This window comes from Otolemur garnettii, unplaced genomic scaffold (genome assembly GCF_000181295.1).
Source record: "Otolemur garnettii isolate 467f Iridium unplaced genomic scaffold, OtoGar3 scaffold00026, whole genome shotgun sequence".
NCBI classification, from domain to species: Eukaryota; Metazoa; Chordata; class Mammalia; order Primates; family Galagidae; genus Otolemur; species Otolemur garnettii.
The window spans coordinates 16,518,769-16,536,511 of NW_003852421.1; the positions used below are offsets into that span (position 1 = coordinate 16,518,769).

At 34.5% G+C, this 17,743-nt stretch overlaps 1 protein-coding gene across 1 annotated transcript in view; it reads left to right on the plus strand.

Annotated features, from left to right (window-relative positions):
- CDKAL1 (CDK5 regulatory subunit associated protein 1 like 1) overlaps positions 1-17,743 on the plus strand; it is a 654,035-nt gene that overhangs the window by 22,661 nt on the left and 613,631 nt on the right. The gene's annotated exons all lie outside the window — the stretch shown is intronic.

A 17,743-nucleotide genomic window follows, 5' to 3' on the forward strand; every position in this document is an offset into this window, starting at 1 on the left:
TCGCTTGAGCCCAGAAGTTGGAGGTTGCTGTGAGCTGTGATGCCACGGCACTCTATCCAGGGGGACAGCTTGAGGCTCTGTCTCAAAAGAAAAAAAAAACAACTTAAGCTTGTATTGAGATAAGTTTAGACTTTCATAAAATAGAATTATGGAATTTGCTCATATGTCCCCTTCACTCATCTTCTCCCAATATTAATATCTTCCATAATTGTAATTAATAATCCAGGAAATGAACTTTAGTGCAATACCATTATCTGAACTGAGGATCTTACTTCAATTTTACCAGTTTTTCCATTACCTTCCTTTTTCTGTTCCAGGATCTAGAATCCCAACATAGATTAGTTGTAACCTTCCCTTAGTCTTGTCCAATCTCTGCCAGTTCCTAATTTTTCTTGTCTTCTATGACCTTGCCATTTGTAAAGAAAACATTATTTCTTCTGAAGACAATGTTACTTTGATGCTTTTGGTTCTTTTGCAGATGTTGATGATTGGTTCTTCTGTAGACTGTTCCTCAACTTGGGTTTGTCTATTTTCTCGTAGTTAGAATGAGGTTATACATTTTTGGCCGGAAGAGCACAGAAGTGTTATTATATCCTCAGTGCGTCTTATCAGGGGGTTATGATGTCAGTATGTCTATTACTGGTACACTAACTGCTACACCTAAGAAAAATAACCTTAAGTAAAACAGCCTGGGGCTGTGGGCCTGCCTCTAACCTCTAGACACCCCACTTAAAGGAAAAATAGCCTTTAAGATAATTTCCTAAAACAGAAAACTCGGGTGTTGACTTTTCCTACCTGGTATTAAATATCTAATACATTTTAAAATTTAGTCTATTAGCAGTTTATGCTTGGCCTTATAAGCGTTTTCTTCTGTATAAAATAATAGTCCTGATATTTTTATACAAGAATATTAAGCTTTTTTATGCACACTTAACTTTTGTTTCTTTTTTGAGAATAGTTAAAAAGGGAGAATTAAGGAAATAATTACTTGAATAAGAATTTTTTTGCTAATGTATTGTGTTACTTTTATATAGTTGTTTTACTTACATATATTGTATTAATTTTATAAAATCTTGATTATTCTCACTTTAGAAATGCATAGTTTTTAATTCTAGTCTGGCTTACATGCAGCAGACTATAAGACCACTAGTCTAGGTGTTGTAGGCCCGGGAAGTGTCAATGATGTTAACTTCTGTAAGACATTAAGGAAATCTCTGTAGATCTTATTTTTAATTAGATACATGATGCTAATACTTTCTGGATTGCCTATGCCAATGGTTTCTTTCATTATTATGAAATAATGAGAGTTTATAACATTATTTATGATGTTTTTGTTAACCAAATGTAGATCTAAAATTAAAATGCGTAATTGATATAAAATATAGATATGTATAGGATTAAAAATTATAAACAATAGAGAAATTAAAACTATCTCTCAATTACTAGTTACAGATAGTAATTGAGAGAATAACTATAGATAGTAATTGAGCATTTGGAGAAGAACGATGATGTGAGCATATACAGTATTTGGAATTGTTAACTTTTAACTGTGTGAATTCGAGATGTAATTATTCCATAATAAAACTTGATAAAGGCTTAGAGCATTTAGTTGTTAATTGTGACCCTTTTTATTTTGAGGATTAAGGTGTTTTGTATCTTTTAAGTAAACTGTTTTAAAATAGCTTTTGCTTTGGGAGGTTGAGGCAAGAGAATAGCTTAAGCCCAAGAATTTGAGGTTGCTGAGCTGTGATGCCACGGCACTCTACTGAGGGCGACATAGTGAGACTCTGTCTCGAAAAAAAAAAGCTCTTGCTTCTGTTTTGAAGAATGAAACCTACGGAGGAGAAATGATGTTAATCCCTAAAACTCAGAACAATTAACTGTATCATGGATACGTGGAAGCTTGTTATAATTAAATCAGCATCATGGGAAGCAATTAAACTTTCCCTGTGGGTACCATGGCTTTTAAAAGAAATATGACTTGAATGCATACATTCTATGAATGTGTTCTTCAAGTAACCCAGTTTTTATAGACCACTTCTTTTTCCAGCAATCCTTTGGTTATTCTTTTCGGATTATTTCTTTTGGAGATGCTGGTAAATTATTTTCAGTGTCCTTGTTCATGGCAAATCTTCCTACCTTGAGAGTAGATTTAGTGTAAGAAATGGTCACAGGTCATTTGAGGCCAAATATGGTTGAGAAAGTATGTGCTATGATATTGAACAATACCCTTTTAGTTAAAATTAGGCTTTTTTGATTATATCAATTGATTCTGAAAATAGTTCTAAAAGAGTAGCAGTGATTCTTACATTTTTTGGGTCTCTTCAGAACCTCACAACTCTTTTTTGAGACAGAGTCTTGCCCTGTTGCCCCTAGATAGATTGTTGTGGTATCGGCCAAGTTCACTGCAGTTTCAAACTCCTAGGTTCAGGTGATCCTCTTGCCTCAGCCTTCCATGTAGCCAGGACTACAGGTGTCCATCACAATGCCCAGCTAATTTTTCTATTTTTTTTGTAGAGATGGAATCTTGTTTTGCTTAGGCTGGTCTGGAACTCCTGAGTTCAAACATTCCTCCTGCCTTGGCCTCCCAGAGTGCTAGCATTAAAGGCTTGAACCATTGCCCTTAGTTAGAACCTCATAACTCTTAATTTCATCAAGAAATTCTTTTTTTTTTAATTTAAAAATTTATTTTATTTTATTATTATTTTTTAAATTTCAGGTTAACTTGAGGTTACAAAGAATTAGGTTACAGTGTTTGGATTTGTTAGGTATAGACCCTGTTGTGGTTGTGTCCTGCCTGCAGGACGTGTGCCATATACCCCCACACTGTGCCATTCAGTGGGAGCACACCAGTCCTCTTCTCTTCTTTCCCTCCCCCTGCCCCATTCCCTCTTACTCCACCTTGAGTTGAATTGAGTTTTTATCTTAAGTGGGCGTGTATTAGATCATCTACTGGCTTCATATGAGTATTAAGCACATTGGATACTTGCTTTTCCATTCCTGTGATACTTTACTAAGAATGTGTTTCAACTCCAGGTTAATACAAAAGATGTAAGGTATCCATCTTTTTTATGGCTGAATAGTATTCCATGATATACGTGTACTACAGTTTATTTGTCTATTCCTGAGTTGATAGGCATTTAGGTTGTTTCCACATTTTGGTGATTGTAAATTGAGCTGTGATAAACAACGTAGTGCAAATGTCCTTACAGTAAATGATTTTATTCTTCTGGGTAGATGCCTACTAATGGGATTGTGGGATCAAATGGAAGGTCTATTTTGAGGTCTTTGAGGATTCTTCATACTTGTTTCCAATCATCAAGGAATTCTTAATTCATAATTCATAATTATCCAAGTCAGAATAGAGTGCTTATCTTGCGTGCTCATGGTTTCAGAGACATTTTAAAGTTGCTGGATTGTTAAAGTTCTTGATAGCCTCTTTGTATATTAGTATATAGTTAATTCATTCAGCAGACATTCTCTGAAGATGATAAGGTGTTATAGGGTAGAGTGCTAGGAGGTGTGAAGGTAAGAAAATAACATAGCCATGGATTCTAGTAGACAAGTGGTTTATTATTTTTTGGCAATGGAAAAGCTTTCATAGTCTGTGTTAAATCCTATAAATTATTTTAGTAAATGTGGAATCTTGTGATGTTTTCTTTTTTTTATAATACAGGGAAAGTGGGGGTAGGACCTTTATTAAAAGAGCTTTTACAGTTTATATTTTAGAAATGCTTTGTGATAATGTTAGTCAGAATATGGCATCTTATGTTTGAATTATGGAAACTAATATCTCTTTGCAGAAGCAAATAAACATGGATTTATTTGCTTTAGGAGGTGGTATTACAAAGGAATCACCAAAGTATATAGCATATCTGGTCCTGGCCATTTAATTTGAAGTAGTTTTACATTTTTGTGGCTGAGGTCAATGGGACATATTTGATTGCTACATAGAAATGTTTACAGAAGAGTATGTACAGGTACCGTATTAGCAGTCTGTATGATTTAAAGGCTAGTACAGCTACATTTTTGTGTGTGGACTTAGGCTTAGGTTATAGTACATAATTCAAGTATCAGTACATATAAAGTTTCTTTAACAAAACACAACTCTGCCTGTTTTCTTAATTCAGTTTTAAGAATGGGTGACCATGACATCTTATGTTTGCATCTTCACTTATATAATAAAATATATTAAGATTGGGGGTGGATGAATTCTGTGGAGAGCTTTGCAGTTGACTTCTCCAAATACAAAGTCTCCAAAAGACATGAAATCCATAAGTGAAAAGTATGTAGACTATTATGCTTCTCTTAGATGATGCAATATTTGGGGCTGGCTAGTTCTAAGTGAAGTCAGGATTTCTCTACACACTTTTAGGTAGGGAAGTTGAATTGGTTAAAAGCCTCGTTAGGCATTATTGTTGCAAGGATTACATGGAATAACTGGCCTGAGGTTACTGTGTGTTTTATGAGGAGTTTGCGGCAGGGAGAAGGAAGACGTGATGAATGCTTCATCCAGTTACAATAATCTGTGTGGAGCTGCCACTGAGACACAGGTTTGTGTGTCTGCACAGCCTCACAGGGTGATGTTTTCTGCTCTAGCCTCTACAGGGTGATGTTTTCAAGGCAGTTCAGGACATAAATGTACTAGTATTAATGGCTTTTATTAGAATAGTTTTTGCAATACTTAAACATTTTTTTCTCTTTTATGATTTTGTTTTTAATATGTGACCCTTATTAGGAGCCTTTCCCTCTTTTTGTTTTTTGGAGGGGAGAGGAAGAATACATAGCACTGTAGTTTGTGCCACAGTAACATGCTTGGTTTGTTAATTGCCCTGCTGAGTTGGGAGTTGGAAGTAAGCTATTTCTTTAGTAATAGATAGCAGTGTTAGCAGAAAGCTACCTGGTTCATTCTCGCCTCCTTAATCATAAATATAAAGTCATCACCCAGTGGAACCTAAATAAATAATCTTCCTTTTGCATTTTTCTTGAACCTCTAGTGGAATTCCATGAAAGAACCACCAACTGTCTTGCACAGGACTGTTAACTGGCTTTCACATGTGCTTCTGTAATCTGGCCGTCTTGCTCCTTTACTGCCACCACAATTATTTACGTATGGACAGTGTCTTATAGGTTTTAAAACACTTTGGTATCTATTGCTAATTTTACATAGCATGTACCCAAACATGAAAGCAGGACAAAGAGTTTAACTGAAGCTTTTAAAAATTAAAATACTCTAATTGTATATACATGTATTCGTAATAAGTATTTACAATGAGGTCTTTAGTCATGTGTTAAATAGTATATTTTTCTTAATGTAACCCAGTTTCCTTGCAGACATTCTTTATTCTGTAGCTAAAGGTGATGCCTTTTATCTTAACAGTTACAAAGTGCATCTGGAATTATAGTGAAAATAAATTGTACTCGGATCATGTGCAGAGTGTCTGTAATGTAAGAGCGGACCATCAGTTTTACATATGGTTGAAGCTTAGCCTTGTTCTAAGGCTCAGGAGTTAAACAGTTACTAAAATAGAAACTGTATCTGTTGATCTGTAAAATGTCCTTCTATTTGTATTTCCAGCTAATTTTATAAGCTTTTACTCGTATAGATGCATACACACACATATGCATGCGTGCACACACAGTCTATGCACTGCAAAACTATAGTCTCAAGATCATGATTTAAAAGTACTTCCTTTAACTTGCCAGTAATTCACTCTCACCTTTCCTCCCTGATTACTGTGGAAGTACTCTTATGTTAGGATATTTGCATGAGCTGAAATTATTGTTCATTAAATATTAATATTTTTCTAGTCACTTTTGTCACTTTTCTCATCTAGGGAGGTGAGAATTTTATTCAAAGCTGAGGATCTGACAGTGCAAGGGTAGTGGAAGTAGCCATTTTCCTAGGGAGTGACTCCTAAGAAAATAAAAGTGAAGTACCAGTTGTGGCAGGGATGACAGTGCTTATTAGATAACTGAGCTGTGTTCTGTCAGTTCTCTCCAGTGGACTCAGCTTTCGAGAAAGGGGAGAGAGAAGTCTTAAATAGGTTTGGTAGCTTCCCTACATTTTATCTGCTCAGACAACAAAACAACTCAACAATGTTAGGATTTGAAGAGAGAAAGTGGTTTCCAGATCTCTAAATGCCGTATGAGGCCTGTGGGCACACTGCATTGAGGTGTGTATAATAAACATTGTTTGAGTTCAGGCGGTAAGTGCATGAACTAGACAGCCTTTTTATGATCAGCCCTTGTGTTATGGGTGAATAACATTTGGGAATCTCATACTTAGAGTTCTAGAATGGCTAGCCTGAGCCAGGAAAAATTCCTTTGTGATCTCAGAAGGAATTGAGGGATTTGCTCCTCACTCCATATTTTCCTTTTGTTGAGGAAACTAGCTTGGGAATGATGACAATGTAAAAGATGTGGTGGTTGAAGTTGGGGAAGATGAGCAGCAATTTTAGGGGGTTAAAAGACATTTTTAAGAGTGGAAATTGCAGAGAATAGACTTGATCTTGTAAATAAAATAAGACTGTAATGCCAATCAAGTTAAGAGAATGAAGTAGGGTGTGTGGTCTGCATGCATGTGTCTCTTAATGAGTGACTCCATCGTTTGGAAGGATGTCCAGTGTACCTGAAAGACCATTTATGTAGTAGGGTCTTAAAAATGCTATAATTTGATACGTGTAAGTCCATTGATTCATTTAATTAATTGCCATAACTTTCTGGAAAACTACCATAGTTGTCTTTGTGGCCTCAGGGATAAATACACTTTTTTTTTTTGAGACAGAGCCTCAAGCTGTTGCCCTAGGTACAGTGCTGTGGCATCACAGCTCACAGCAACCTTCAACTCCTGGGCGTAAGCGATTCTCTTGCCTCAGCCTCCCAAGTAGTTGGAACTACAGGCACCTGCCACAACACCTGGCTATTATTTTTGGTTGCAGCCATCATTGTTGTTTGGCAGACCTGGGTTGGATAGGTATACATAGCTGGTGCCTTAGCCACTTGAGCCACCGGCGCCAAGCCTAAATACACCTTTTGAAGTACAGTAATGTTATGTCTTTGTAAATGGAGCCCATGCTCCATTTCTTAAGAAAAGAGCTGTGGTAAAGATATTACATCATTTTTTTGTGTATTATAACCAATGTTTTTCCTATAAATTTTGCGTTAAAAATTTTAGGCACCTTCATCAAGTATCATTTACATTAAATTTACCCATAACCTTTACCTGATGTACCTGTTTTACTTCTAAGATCTTATAAAAATGTTGTCTTTGTTTTAAAATGATCTGAGATGATTGAGAAAAGGGAGAAATGCCCTTTTGTACCATATGGAATTACATTATGCTCTATATGTATTATAAAGACTGAATAGGCTTCTCTATTCAAGTTCCTACAATTTAAATTCTGTATGTTAAAGATTTTGTTTAAAGTTTGCAGTGTGTTAATGGAATATGACATTTCAAAAAGGTGTTTTTAAAGAATATTTAACGTTCTTCATTACTTTAATAAAAAAATAGATTGCATGATGATTTTTCTCATCTCTGCATTCTAACTTTTTTCTTCACACAGAGCAAAGAGATATTTAATTTGTTATTTTTCATCCTGTTGGCCCAGAAATTTCCTCTTTTTGTCATTTTATGAAACACAAAATACTTGTGTTTGAACTAACGAAGTTCTACATGGCACTACTTTTGATTTTGTACTAAGTTGTGTGTTACTGATATAAATTAAATAGTGTCCACAGTTTTTAAAAAAAACATCTAAGCAATATTTTTATGTTTGAGAGTGAACTTGTATTGCTGATTAGAATCTTCATCTTTTAAAGAGATAGACAAAAATCTCATTCACTCTTGTTAATTCTAAAATATTTTGATTCCAAGTCCTCATTTTTCCTTCCCTAGCATTGTATCTAGAACGAATGCCCAGTATTAGTGATTAAATAGCTTACTTAATAATTCTTATGGTAAATAAATTATTTTGGTAAAGTTCTTAAACTCTTGTTCTCAATTTTCCCACTAGTGAAGATATGGGAAAAGTTCATCTTTTTTTTTTTGTCTGTCTTTGTGAACTTCGAGGTCATTTTTCATCCTGTTCAACTGTTGGCCTGACCTTTTCAGGTCACTTCAACGTCTGGTTCACACTTTTTGTAGCGTGTGAGAAATACTTCAATTCTCATGTACTTGTATTTTTTGTGAATAAACTTCTCTGGAGTGAAGGCTAAACTGGTAAGAGGCCTAATTATTTCCAAATTGCTGGCATTCTGGTTTTGAACAATTTAAAATACAAAGGGTGCCCCCAAAAATGCATACACACTTTAAGCAAGGAAAAAGCTATTAAAATATATAATAATATATAATTATAATAATTATACCAATAACAAAAGACAAATACAAGCCACATTTGAGCACCTCTTATAATTGCAGAAGTTAAACATGACTTGTCTATTATAATTTTAATACGGTTTTTTCCTTTCTTAAAATGTATATACTTTTTTTGGCACCCTGTATATTTCCTACTTTTAATATTTTATAATTTTTTATGAGAGACAAATCAACATATGCCCAGACTTTCAGAAACTTGACATTTAGTTAATTGCTTACTAGTTCAAATTTGCCCTTAGAAATTTTTAAAAAAAAAATTGTAATTTATTTAGATATAGCCTGTGTTTTAGTTTTAATTTTTTTTAAGAAAATAGGCAGCTGATAATGAGTTACCATGAAAGCTTCATTTAAAAATATATTTTTTTCTATTCTTTAATTTTGGGGGCAAAAACCCCAAAACTTCCGAGATGTTGACAGTTGAATATGGAAAAATCTGTTGGTTCTTTTTTTAAAACTTAGTGGGTTTGGATTGAAGACATGATGTGTTTTTAGCTTTTGGACGACAGATGGCAGTGTTGCATTACGTGATCAATGCAGCCATGAAAAGTGAATTTCATGTTGCAAATATTCTACTAAAATAGTAAGAAATCATTAAATTAGTTAACACTTTGTTCTGATTTGTTCATTTCATTTTCCTAAAATTTTTAGCAATTTTTAAAATAAGAATTGGACAAATTAACCTTTCAGAGGCAGCATGATCTGGTGCAGATCTCAGCCTGCAGTAGGCAGGCTGGAGACCATATGTGAAATTATTCAGCCATTGGCTTACTGCTCGACTGTGTTGCTCTTTTGCCTTGACTGAGCATCTCCTAGAATCTGGTCATTGTCCCCTTTGTCCATAGGAGCATATTAAAGTGGGAGTTTTTGTATTTGAGGGCAAATATTTGTTACCTTTATTACTTTACTAAAAACTAAACTTGGCATCAGCATGCAAGCTGTGTGTCTCATTTATCCTCAGATTTAGGCATATTAAAGCGTTATTGTTAAAGAGATATAATATTAAAACAGAATAGAGTAAACTGCACCTTAAAGTTTCCCACTCATTTCCACTTGACCAACATGTGTTTGTTTGATGGTTAATTAAGGGGAAAATGATTTCAATGTCCAGACATTTGTAGAGACTTTCCTTCTTTCATTGTGGCTTGGTTGTTCTCAAATTTAAGGGTTTTTAAGAATTTTTATAGTGATATATACACTGGTTCATGTGTATCTTATTTATGGTTGATTTAGGGCTTTTTCGGGTGATAATCGTAACTATACATTTGCCTAATCTGATTGTTTTAGAGCTTAACTCGTTGTATAAGCTGTATCTTTACTTGCACAGCTGCCATTAGTTTATTTTCCTCGGCTTACAGACAGAGAGAGAGAGACACCTCGGCTAGTTCGCATCTCAGGGTAATTTATCTGTTTTACATTTTCTATCTTATGGTATATGAGTTCTTTCTGTGTTACCCATCTTTACCTTTGACATGTCAGAGACACTGTTGCTTAGTGAGCGAGAACACACTGGAGCCAGTTATTAATATTCAGCCAGACTGTAAAACCAGCTACTGCCATCTATTAGCTATATAACGTGGGCAAATGACAGTATGACTGGGCCCGAGTATCCTCATTAAATGAAGATGACAACAGGAGTCTTCCCTGAAGGTTAAATGAGTCAGGATATGTAAAGTATTCAACGTGTATTTGGTATTATTATTATTATCATTAAACATGGTACCTGCCATGAGGTAGGAATTTATGTTTTTTGGTGTAGCGGTGAACCATTGTTTGAATATAAAGTATGGAAGTGATTTTATTGTTTTTATATTTAAGGAAGAGTAACAAAGTATATTCCTAAGGTTAAATAAATGTAGGGGTGTGTGTGAAGCCTCGAGTTTTTCAGTGGAATCCTATTTAGGTGGCTGTCAAGTCCAGTCTGCATAGTCTTGACATGTCTTGGATAAGATCCTCATACTATCACTTTTCCTGTCATGGTCACTACAAATTATATTGAATCAGAAATCTAATTTAATCCATTCTTATTAAATTGGAAGCTGTAATTGCTTTCAATTTAATGGGATTGGATTCAGTATTAGAAATTTTGATGTTCCTTCAAACTTAATAAAATATAGTTATATATATATTTCCATTTATGTGGGTGTGTTCCTGTGTACTTGCAGAGAGAGAGAGAGAGAGAGAGGAATGATACTGTGTATTACTTGTGTCCACTTAAGTATTTGCAATAATTGGTAAAGGGGCAGATAAAAGGGTGGGAGCAATAATGGTGCCTTCTCATTCTTTTCCCCCTTTCTGCCCAGGGAATAAAGCAGAGAGAAGTAAAACTAAGGGCCTTCAAAATGGGATTTTCCTCCACTCAGAAATAGGAGATGGAAATTAAGTCTCTAGAGAAGATCTGGAATGCTGTTTACTCTTGAGGGTGAGCGTGCAGCCCTCCTAAAGATGTAAAAAGAGCTTGGGGGTGAAATGAAATCCTTCAGAAATTTACTGTTCAGCATGTTATTTCAATCTTCCTCACTAAATCACATTTAGGGATAGTTCTAAATGTATTCGCCGATTTTCATGTCTCGTCCTGTACTTGGATTATACTGTGGACAAGAGATAAGGCTAATCAATGAGCTCTAAATAGGAGAGTCTGAGTCAGGGTCTAATTACTGCCTCTGGCCACAGAGTTCCGTGTCACAGAAGGTGCAGGACTTGGGGCTTGTCCCTCCGGCTGCGCTCTTTGTTTTCACTCCTTAGGTTTTTCTGTAGCCATTGTGGTGATCTTACTAGCTGCGTTCTTCCTGTTCTTTTTAATTGAGTTACTGGGTAATTTAAGATGGAATTATTATGTCTTAACTGTGATTTTAAAGTCGGCTTTATAATTTGATGACTGCAGTTTGAGTAAAATTCTTAGCAATAAGTGAGTCAAAGACAAGAATAGGTGACTGAGAATATTTTCTCCTTTCCATGTAAAAGCTGAATTGTGAGCTGGCTTACAAAAGTCAAGGACCTTTGAGGCTGTTCTAGAATAAATATAGTTTAATAAAACTATTTGAAAAATTACTGAAAAATATAGAAGTGGAAGATGTTGAAAATGATATTATGGACACCGAAGAGGAGATCAAACTAAGGAAAAGAAGCTGTAGGGAGAGTCTTTGAAGTTCATCTTTTCCATCTCATTTGCAGCAGCTTTTTATCTTGTGACTCCGGTAACGTGTAAATCATGTGCAAGCCATAAGTAAGGGCTTTTATATTTTATTTTTGGAGACAGTGTCTCTCTCTGTCACCCCAGCTAGAGTGCAGTGGTGTCATCATAGCTCACAGCAACTCAAACAATGATCCTCCTGCCTCAGCCTCCTGAGTAGCTGGGATGACAGGCTCCCTACTGTACTGGGCTAATTTTCCTATTTTTAGTAGAGACAGGGTCTCGCACTGGTTCAGGCTGGTCTTGAACTCCTGAGCTCAAGAGATGCGCCTGCCTCAGCCTCCAGTGTTAGGCGTACAGGCATGGGCTGCCATACCCAACAGGGGCTTTTTTCAAGGGGGAAAAATTTTTTGCAGTTTTCAATGAGGATTTTTTTGCATTAGCATAGCAATAGGAAAAATACCATATTAGATCGGAAGTTTTTTTTAAAATTTCTTATAGCATAACTGTGTACATTAATGCAATCATGGGGTACAGTGTGCTGTTTTCATATACATTTTGAAATACTCTCATCAAACTGGTCAACGTAACCTTCATGTCATTTTCCTAGTTATTGAGTTAAAACGTTCATATTCTGCTTTTAGAAAGATTCACTTATACCCTTGTAAGATAAACCATAGAGATGACCCCACCAATCACCCTCTCTCCCCCCTTCTACCCCCCTCACCTCCTCCTCCCCCCTTCCCATAATCTAAGACTATAATTAGGTTATGACATTCCTATAAAAGCTATGAATTAGTTTCAAAGTAGGGCTGTGTACATTGGATACTTTTTCTTCCATTCTTGAGATACTTTGCTAAGAAGAACATTTTCTAATTCCATCCATATACACATGAAGGAGGTAAAGTGTCCATCTTTCTTTAGGGCTGCATAGTATTCCATGGTGTGCATAGTATTCCATGGTGTACATGTACCACAATTTATTGATCCATTCGTGGGTCGATGAGCATTTGGGCTTTTTCCATGCCCTAGCAATTATGAATTGGGCTGCAATAAACATTCTGATACAAGTATCTTTGTTGTAATGTGATTTTTGGTTTTCTGGATATATACCTAATAAAGGAATTGAGATCGGAAATTTTTGCATTTGTGAAATGTAAATAGCTATGTGAATAGAGTCAATGTTTGTGTATTCTTTGTGTAATAGTTTAATCATAAACATCTTTTCCTAGTCAAATGTATACAGAAATACTGTAAAAGCAATAAAACTATTTTACATAATCTTATGTAATATAGAAATATGTGCATTACTTGTAATGCAAACAATTATATAATTTGGCTCATTATGTAAACTTAATGAATTAATGTTAGAATATAAAAAGTAGCCATTTTGGGCTAGTGATAGCTTAACAGTTTTAAACAGATTTCTGGGTTAGTCATTAAAATTTTCTTAAGCCTCAGTTTCTTAAAAATGGAATGATATTCTCCAACTTCATGAAAATGATGTGAAAACAAACATGAGATAGTGTTTCCTTGGATTTTGGAAATACTTATAATTTTAAAAATAGGTAACCTACTGGATGCAGTGGTGTGTGCCTGCAGTCCTAGCTGCTTGAGAGGGTAAGGTAGGAGGATTGCTTGAGGCCAGCAGTCGAAGCCCAGCCTGGGCAACATAGTGAGACCCTATCTCTCAGAAAACAAAGTAAAAAACCTAAACTAATAATGTATTTATTAGGCTTAAATGTTATGAAATTATAAACTGATGGTTTTAGAATCCTTGCTCTACCCCTTTACATTTGTGTTTTGTAGAATTTAGCTTTATTCCTAAATATACCAAAAGATGGCGCTGTTTACCTAGGTTTAATATTTTAATTTGGTTTTTTATGAAAAAGTGTGTTATCTGCAAATATATTAAATTGAGGTTATATTTTTTATATTTAATTTTGTGTTGTAGATGGATCTTTAATTCATGTAGGTTTCATTTTTATTTTGAAGTGGTTTGGAAATTCAGATATTTAACAATCATTTTGTAGATATAAACTTCTGTGTAATCCAGTATAATTAATGACAAAACCTTATATAAACAGGACAGCTAATGTTTCATGGAAAACGTAGTTGCTTTTGCATAGCAAAAAGCATTATTTTTTTTAAGCCTTTAAAAACAATCCAATGATTAAAACATAAAGCCATAAATAAGTGATTTGTGTGGCTTTTAAGTCACACTGCCTGGGTTTATCCATTTTATTATAGAAAGTTATGTTAATAGTACCTTTGAAAATTTAGTAAAACCTTTCATTGTTTAAATTTCCTACTGGCAGGAGTGTGATAAAAAGAGAACCTAGGTTCTGGAAGTAACTTCTCTAGCTGAGAAATGCAAAAATTAGTATGAATTTGACTTAAAGTGAGGATTATTTATCTATAAGGATGTGATAAATACACATCCCATAGAGGTAGGTGAAAACCTCCTGATTTTCCCTTCATAGAACATATTATGGCTAATAGTATGACCTGTGCTAGAGAGGACAAGTAGGATTTTTTTTTTTGTCCAGTCAGAGCTGTCTATAGTTGTTTTTCAGTAGCAACAGCAGATGCCAGTGGTTTTTACTGGAAGTAGAAAAGCACAAAATGTTTCTGTTGTTATTGTCATGAAATGCTTGACTTTTATTTTGGGCGAGTTTAGAGATCCAAGATAATTTCAGGTGTACTTCCATTATTTCCTTTATTTAAAAGAAGCAACTGTTTTGAGTCAATACAGCTTGATCATTTCAGTTTTAATTTTCCCCTGAAAATCACTTTTTAGGGTACTATGCCTTAGAAATAAAGAGTTAACATCTTTTTCCATTAAAAACCCATCCTTCTATCTGAAGTGACTATCTGAATTACTCAATATATAGTTTGGGGGAGTGAAGACACACTTGGCAGTTAGAGTTTTGTGCTGATGGGAGTATATGTGTTTATATTAAATGTTCATTCCTGCTGCCTTTGATGTTAGTCATATGATACATATGTGATTTGTCCAGATTGTTTAAAAATGCATAATTAAAGGAGGATTTGATTATTCAGCAACAGTTCCAGTAGCTAAACACTATTATCTAGACATTTTCTTACAGTATTTGACTATGGTTCTGTGAGTTATGACAAATAAAAGGGGAATGTGTTGTGACATTTAAATACGTCAGAGGCCATACTCTTAGGGTATTCTTATTGTAGAGATTCAAAACCAGGGCTTTAATTCTTTACAAGAGACTGAATTGGTATTTCACCTCTTCTTTTTGTAGATATAAAATTCTTTGAGTTTGGTGCATAACAAAGGCTTATTTTCCTAAATGACTTTATGTTTTCAGATTTTTTTTTAGGAAAATTAGAAAAAGCAAAAATGTACTTATAATGATTTTTTTTTTAAACCTTTGTTTTCAGACAAATTGACAAAGGACAGCTTAGTGTTACAAAATGGTTTCAACAAGTTCCCCCCAAAGCCCTCCACCACTACATACACACCCAGGTTGTCCATAATTTCAAATTTGCATCTCAGGGATAGGGGTGAAGTAGTAAAATGTGATATCGGACCAGCAATATTTTTTCCTCAAATAATACTTGTGATTAAAAGAAATTCAATCAAACAGTTATATTCATTATGAATAAAAGATCTATCATGCAGATTTTGTCTGGCTCCTTTAGATGCCTTGTAATAATGCGCTAATTTATGCTGATGATCTTACCTCATGACCCTTCTGGATGGCCTCAGTATGTTAATATGTTATAGCTTTTTAATTTCAATCATCTGTGTTGAATATGCTTGTTAGTCCATAGCACCACTCACCAGTCTGTGTCAAGGACTGGAAAAGAACAAGAAAAATGTATCTCAGAATCAATTTCTTTAAGCATGCATTAGTAATGGAGGAAATTATAAAATAGACATAATTTTAATAAGACTGTTATGTCTGAACATTGATTGAAAATAGTAAGTACTGTCATCTTTTAATTTGGAAAGAGAATTGGGTCATTGGTTTTATTAAACAAGGCCTTATTAACATCTTTTGTTTTTTTTCCATGATTTTTCTTTAATTTCAATGAGAAATAGTACAAGAACGAAAACTAGATGTCATAGGCAGTTTTTAAAAGAGGGAAGTCACTTTGTTATATCTGTTTTTCTATTCCCTGACCTTTGAGGGTTATGTATCTGAAAGTCCCCATGGTAGGAAAATACTATGTGTGGTTGAGAAATTTAGGACTTTATGGTGAATACAGAGTAATGGAGACCAAGAGTAAAATTGATGTAAGAACTCAAATATTTAAAAAGTTTTGGTAAAATAAACTTTCTAGAGAAGCAAAATAATAATTTATGTACATACCTTAAATGTAATTTCATTGTCTTTCTTCCTCTACAGAAGCTTCTCATAAATTATTTATGTCTCTTCTGTAGATAATATTTACACTTAGGAGGGATTTTTTCCCCCCTTATCTTTGGCCTTTCATCTGAAAGTGTAATGCTTCTTTATCTTGAAATTATTGTGTCCCCATTTTTGATCTCATCTTGATCTAAAAGACCCTGATCAACTAAAATATCTGAAAATCACTTGGTAACATTTAAATTAATGTACTTGGCATAACTAATAAGTGTTTCTCAAACCTTTCAGCCTGCGATTCCTTTCTCTAAAATGAGGTATAGGGTTATTGTGACAATTAATGGTTTGTAGCTGTTAGCTACTATTAAACATTAATAAAGAAAATTCACTCTTATATTTAAATGTTTTAAATTTGAGTCCCTGAAGTTAACTGGTAACTTTACTGAAGTTTGATTTGAACATGTATTTAATCCATTTTCATCTCCTTAAATGTCTCTTAGTTTTATGTTTCTCTCTTGTGCATCTTTTTGTGATGGTGAGTGTTAATTAGGAGAGGAAGCAAAATAGGATATATGAGAGTCGGCCTCTTGGTGACCAGGGAAGCAGAATGGAATGACTCAGAGAAGGAATACCAGATTAGGGATGGGAAGATTTGGGGTCTTGGGATACCAGATTTGATCATTGGTGAACTAATTGATCTTTTTCCAGATTTTTAGTTTTCATCTATGAAATAACCTTTTGAAAAATGTTTAAACTTTTTTACTGAGGCAAAGTTCACATACCCAAAATGTCACCATTTTAAGGTATAAAACTGAATGGCATTTAGTACATTCACAATGTTGTGCAACTATCACTTCTATCTTGTTCTAGGACTCTTTCATATACTACGAAAGACACCTCATACCCATTAATCAGATATTCTTGATTTGCCCCCCAGAGCCTGACAACCAGTAATCTAATCTATCTTCTAACTCTGTAGATTTACCTAATCTGGATTATTCATACCAGTGGAGTCAGCTAATATGTAACTTTGCACATCTGATGTCTTTCACTCAACATATTTTTAGGGTTCATTCATGTAGCATAGATCAGTACATACATCTTTTTGATAGCTGAATATTATTCCATTGCATGGATATACCACATTTTATTTATCCATTCTTCAAGTGATGGGCATTTGGATCATTTCCACCTTTTGGCTATTGTGAAAAGTCACTAGGAACATTTGTGTGTAAGTATCTGTTGGAATTACCTGTTTTCAAATTTTAGGGCATATGACCAGTGGTAGAATGGCTGGCTCATGCAGCAATTCTTTGTTTAACTTTTCGAGGAATTGTCAAACTGTTTTCCACAGTGACTATACTATTTTATATTCCTACCAGCAATATAAAAAGTTTCTATTTTTCCGTATCTTTGCCAGCATGTGTTACTTTCTATTTTATCATTACAATTATTGTTTTTATTATTATTGCCATCATAGCAGATATGAAGCGACGTCTCCTTGTGACTTTGATTTGCATTTGAAATAAACTGTTTTGTTTGTTAATTTACTTTGAAAGAAGTAAATAAAGCACTGTATTAAGAAATGTCAGGTGTGAAATCCTTGAACATTTTAGACTCTACTCCTTCCTACCCTGCCCCTTAAATCAAACTTTCTCTCAATACACATCACTGGGACTAGAGATCTCTCTCTTCTTGTAGCACTTACTAGACTATTGAGATTACTTGTCTGTATATTTGTCTCCTATTAGAGTCGACTGACCTGGAGTACAGCAATAGTACCTTTTCCTTGTGTGCATAGTACTTACCACCATATTTAGTCTTTAATAAACATTCAATTAATGTTTGCCAAATTTATGTCGCTATCCATGTCATTCATGAGAGACG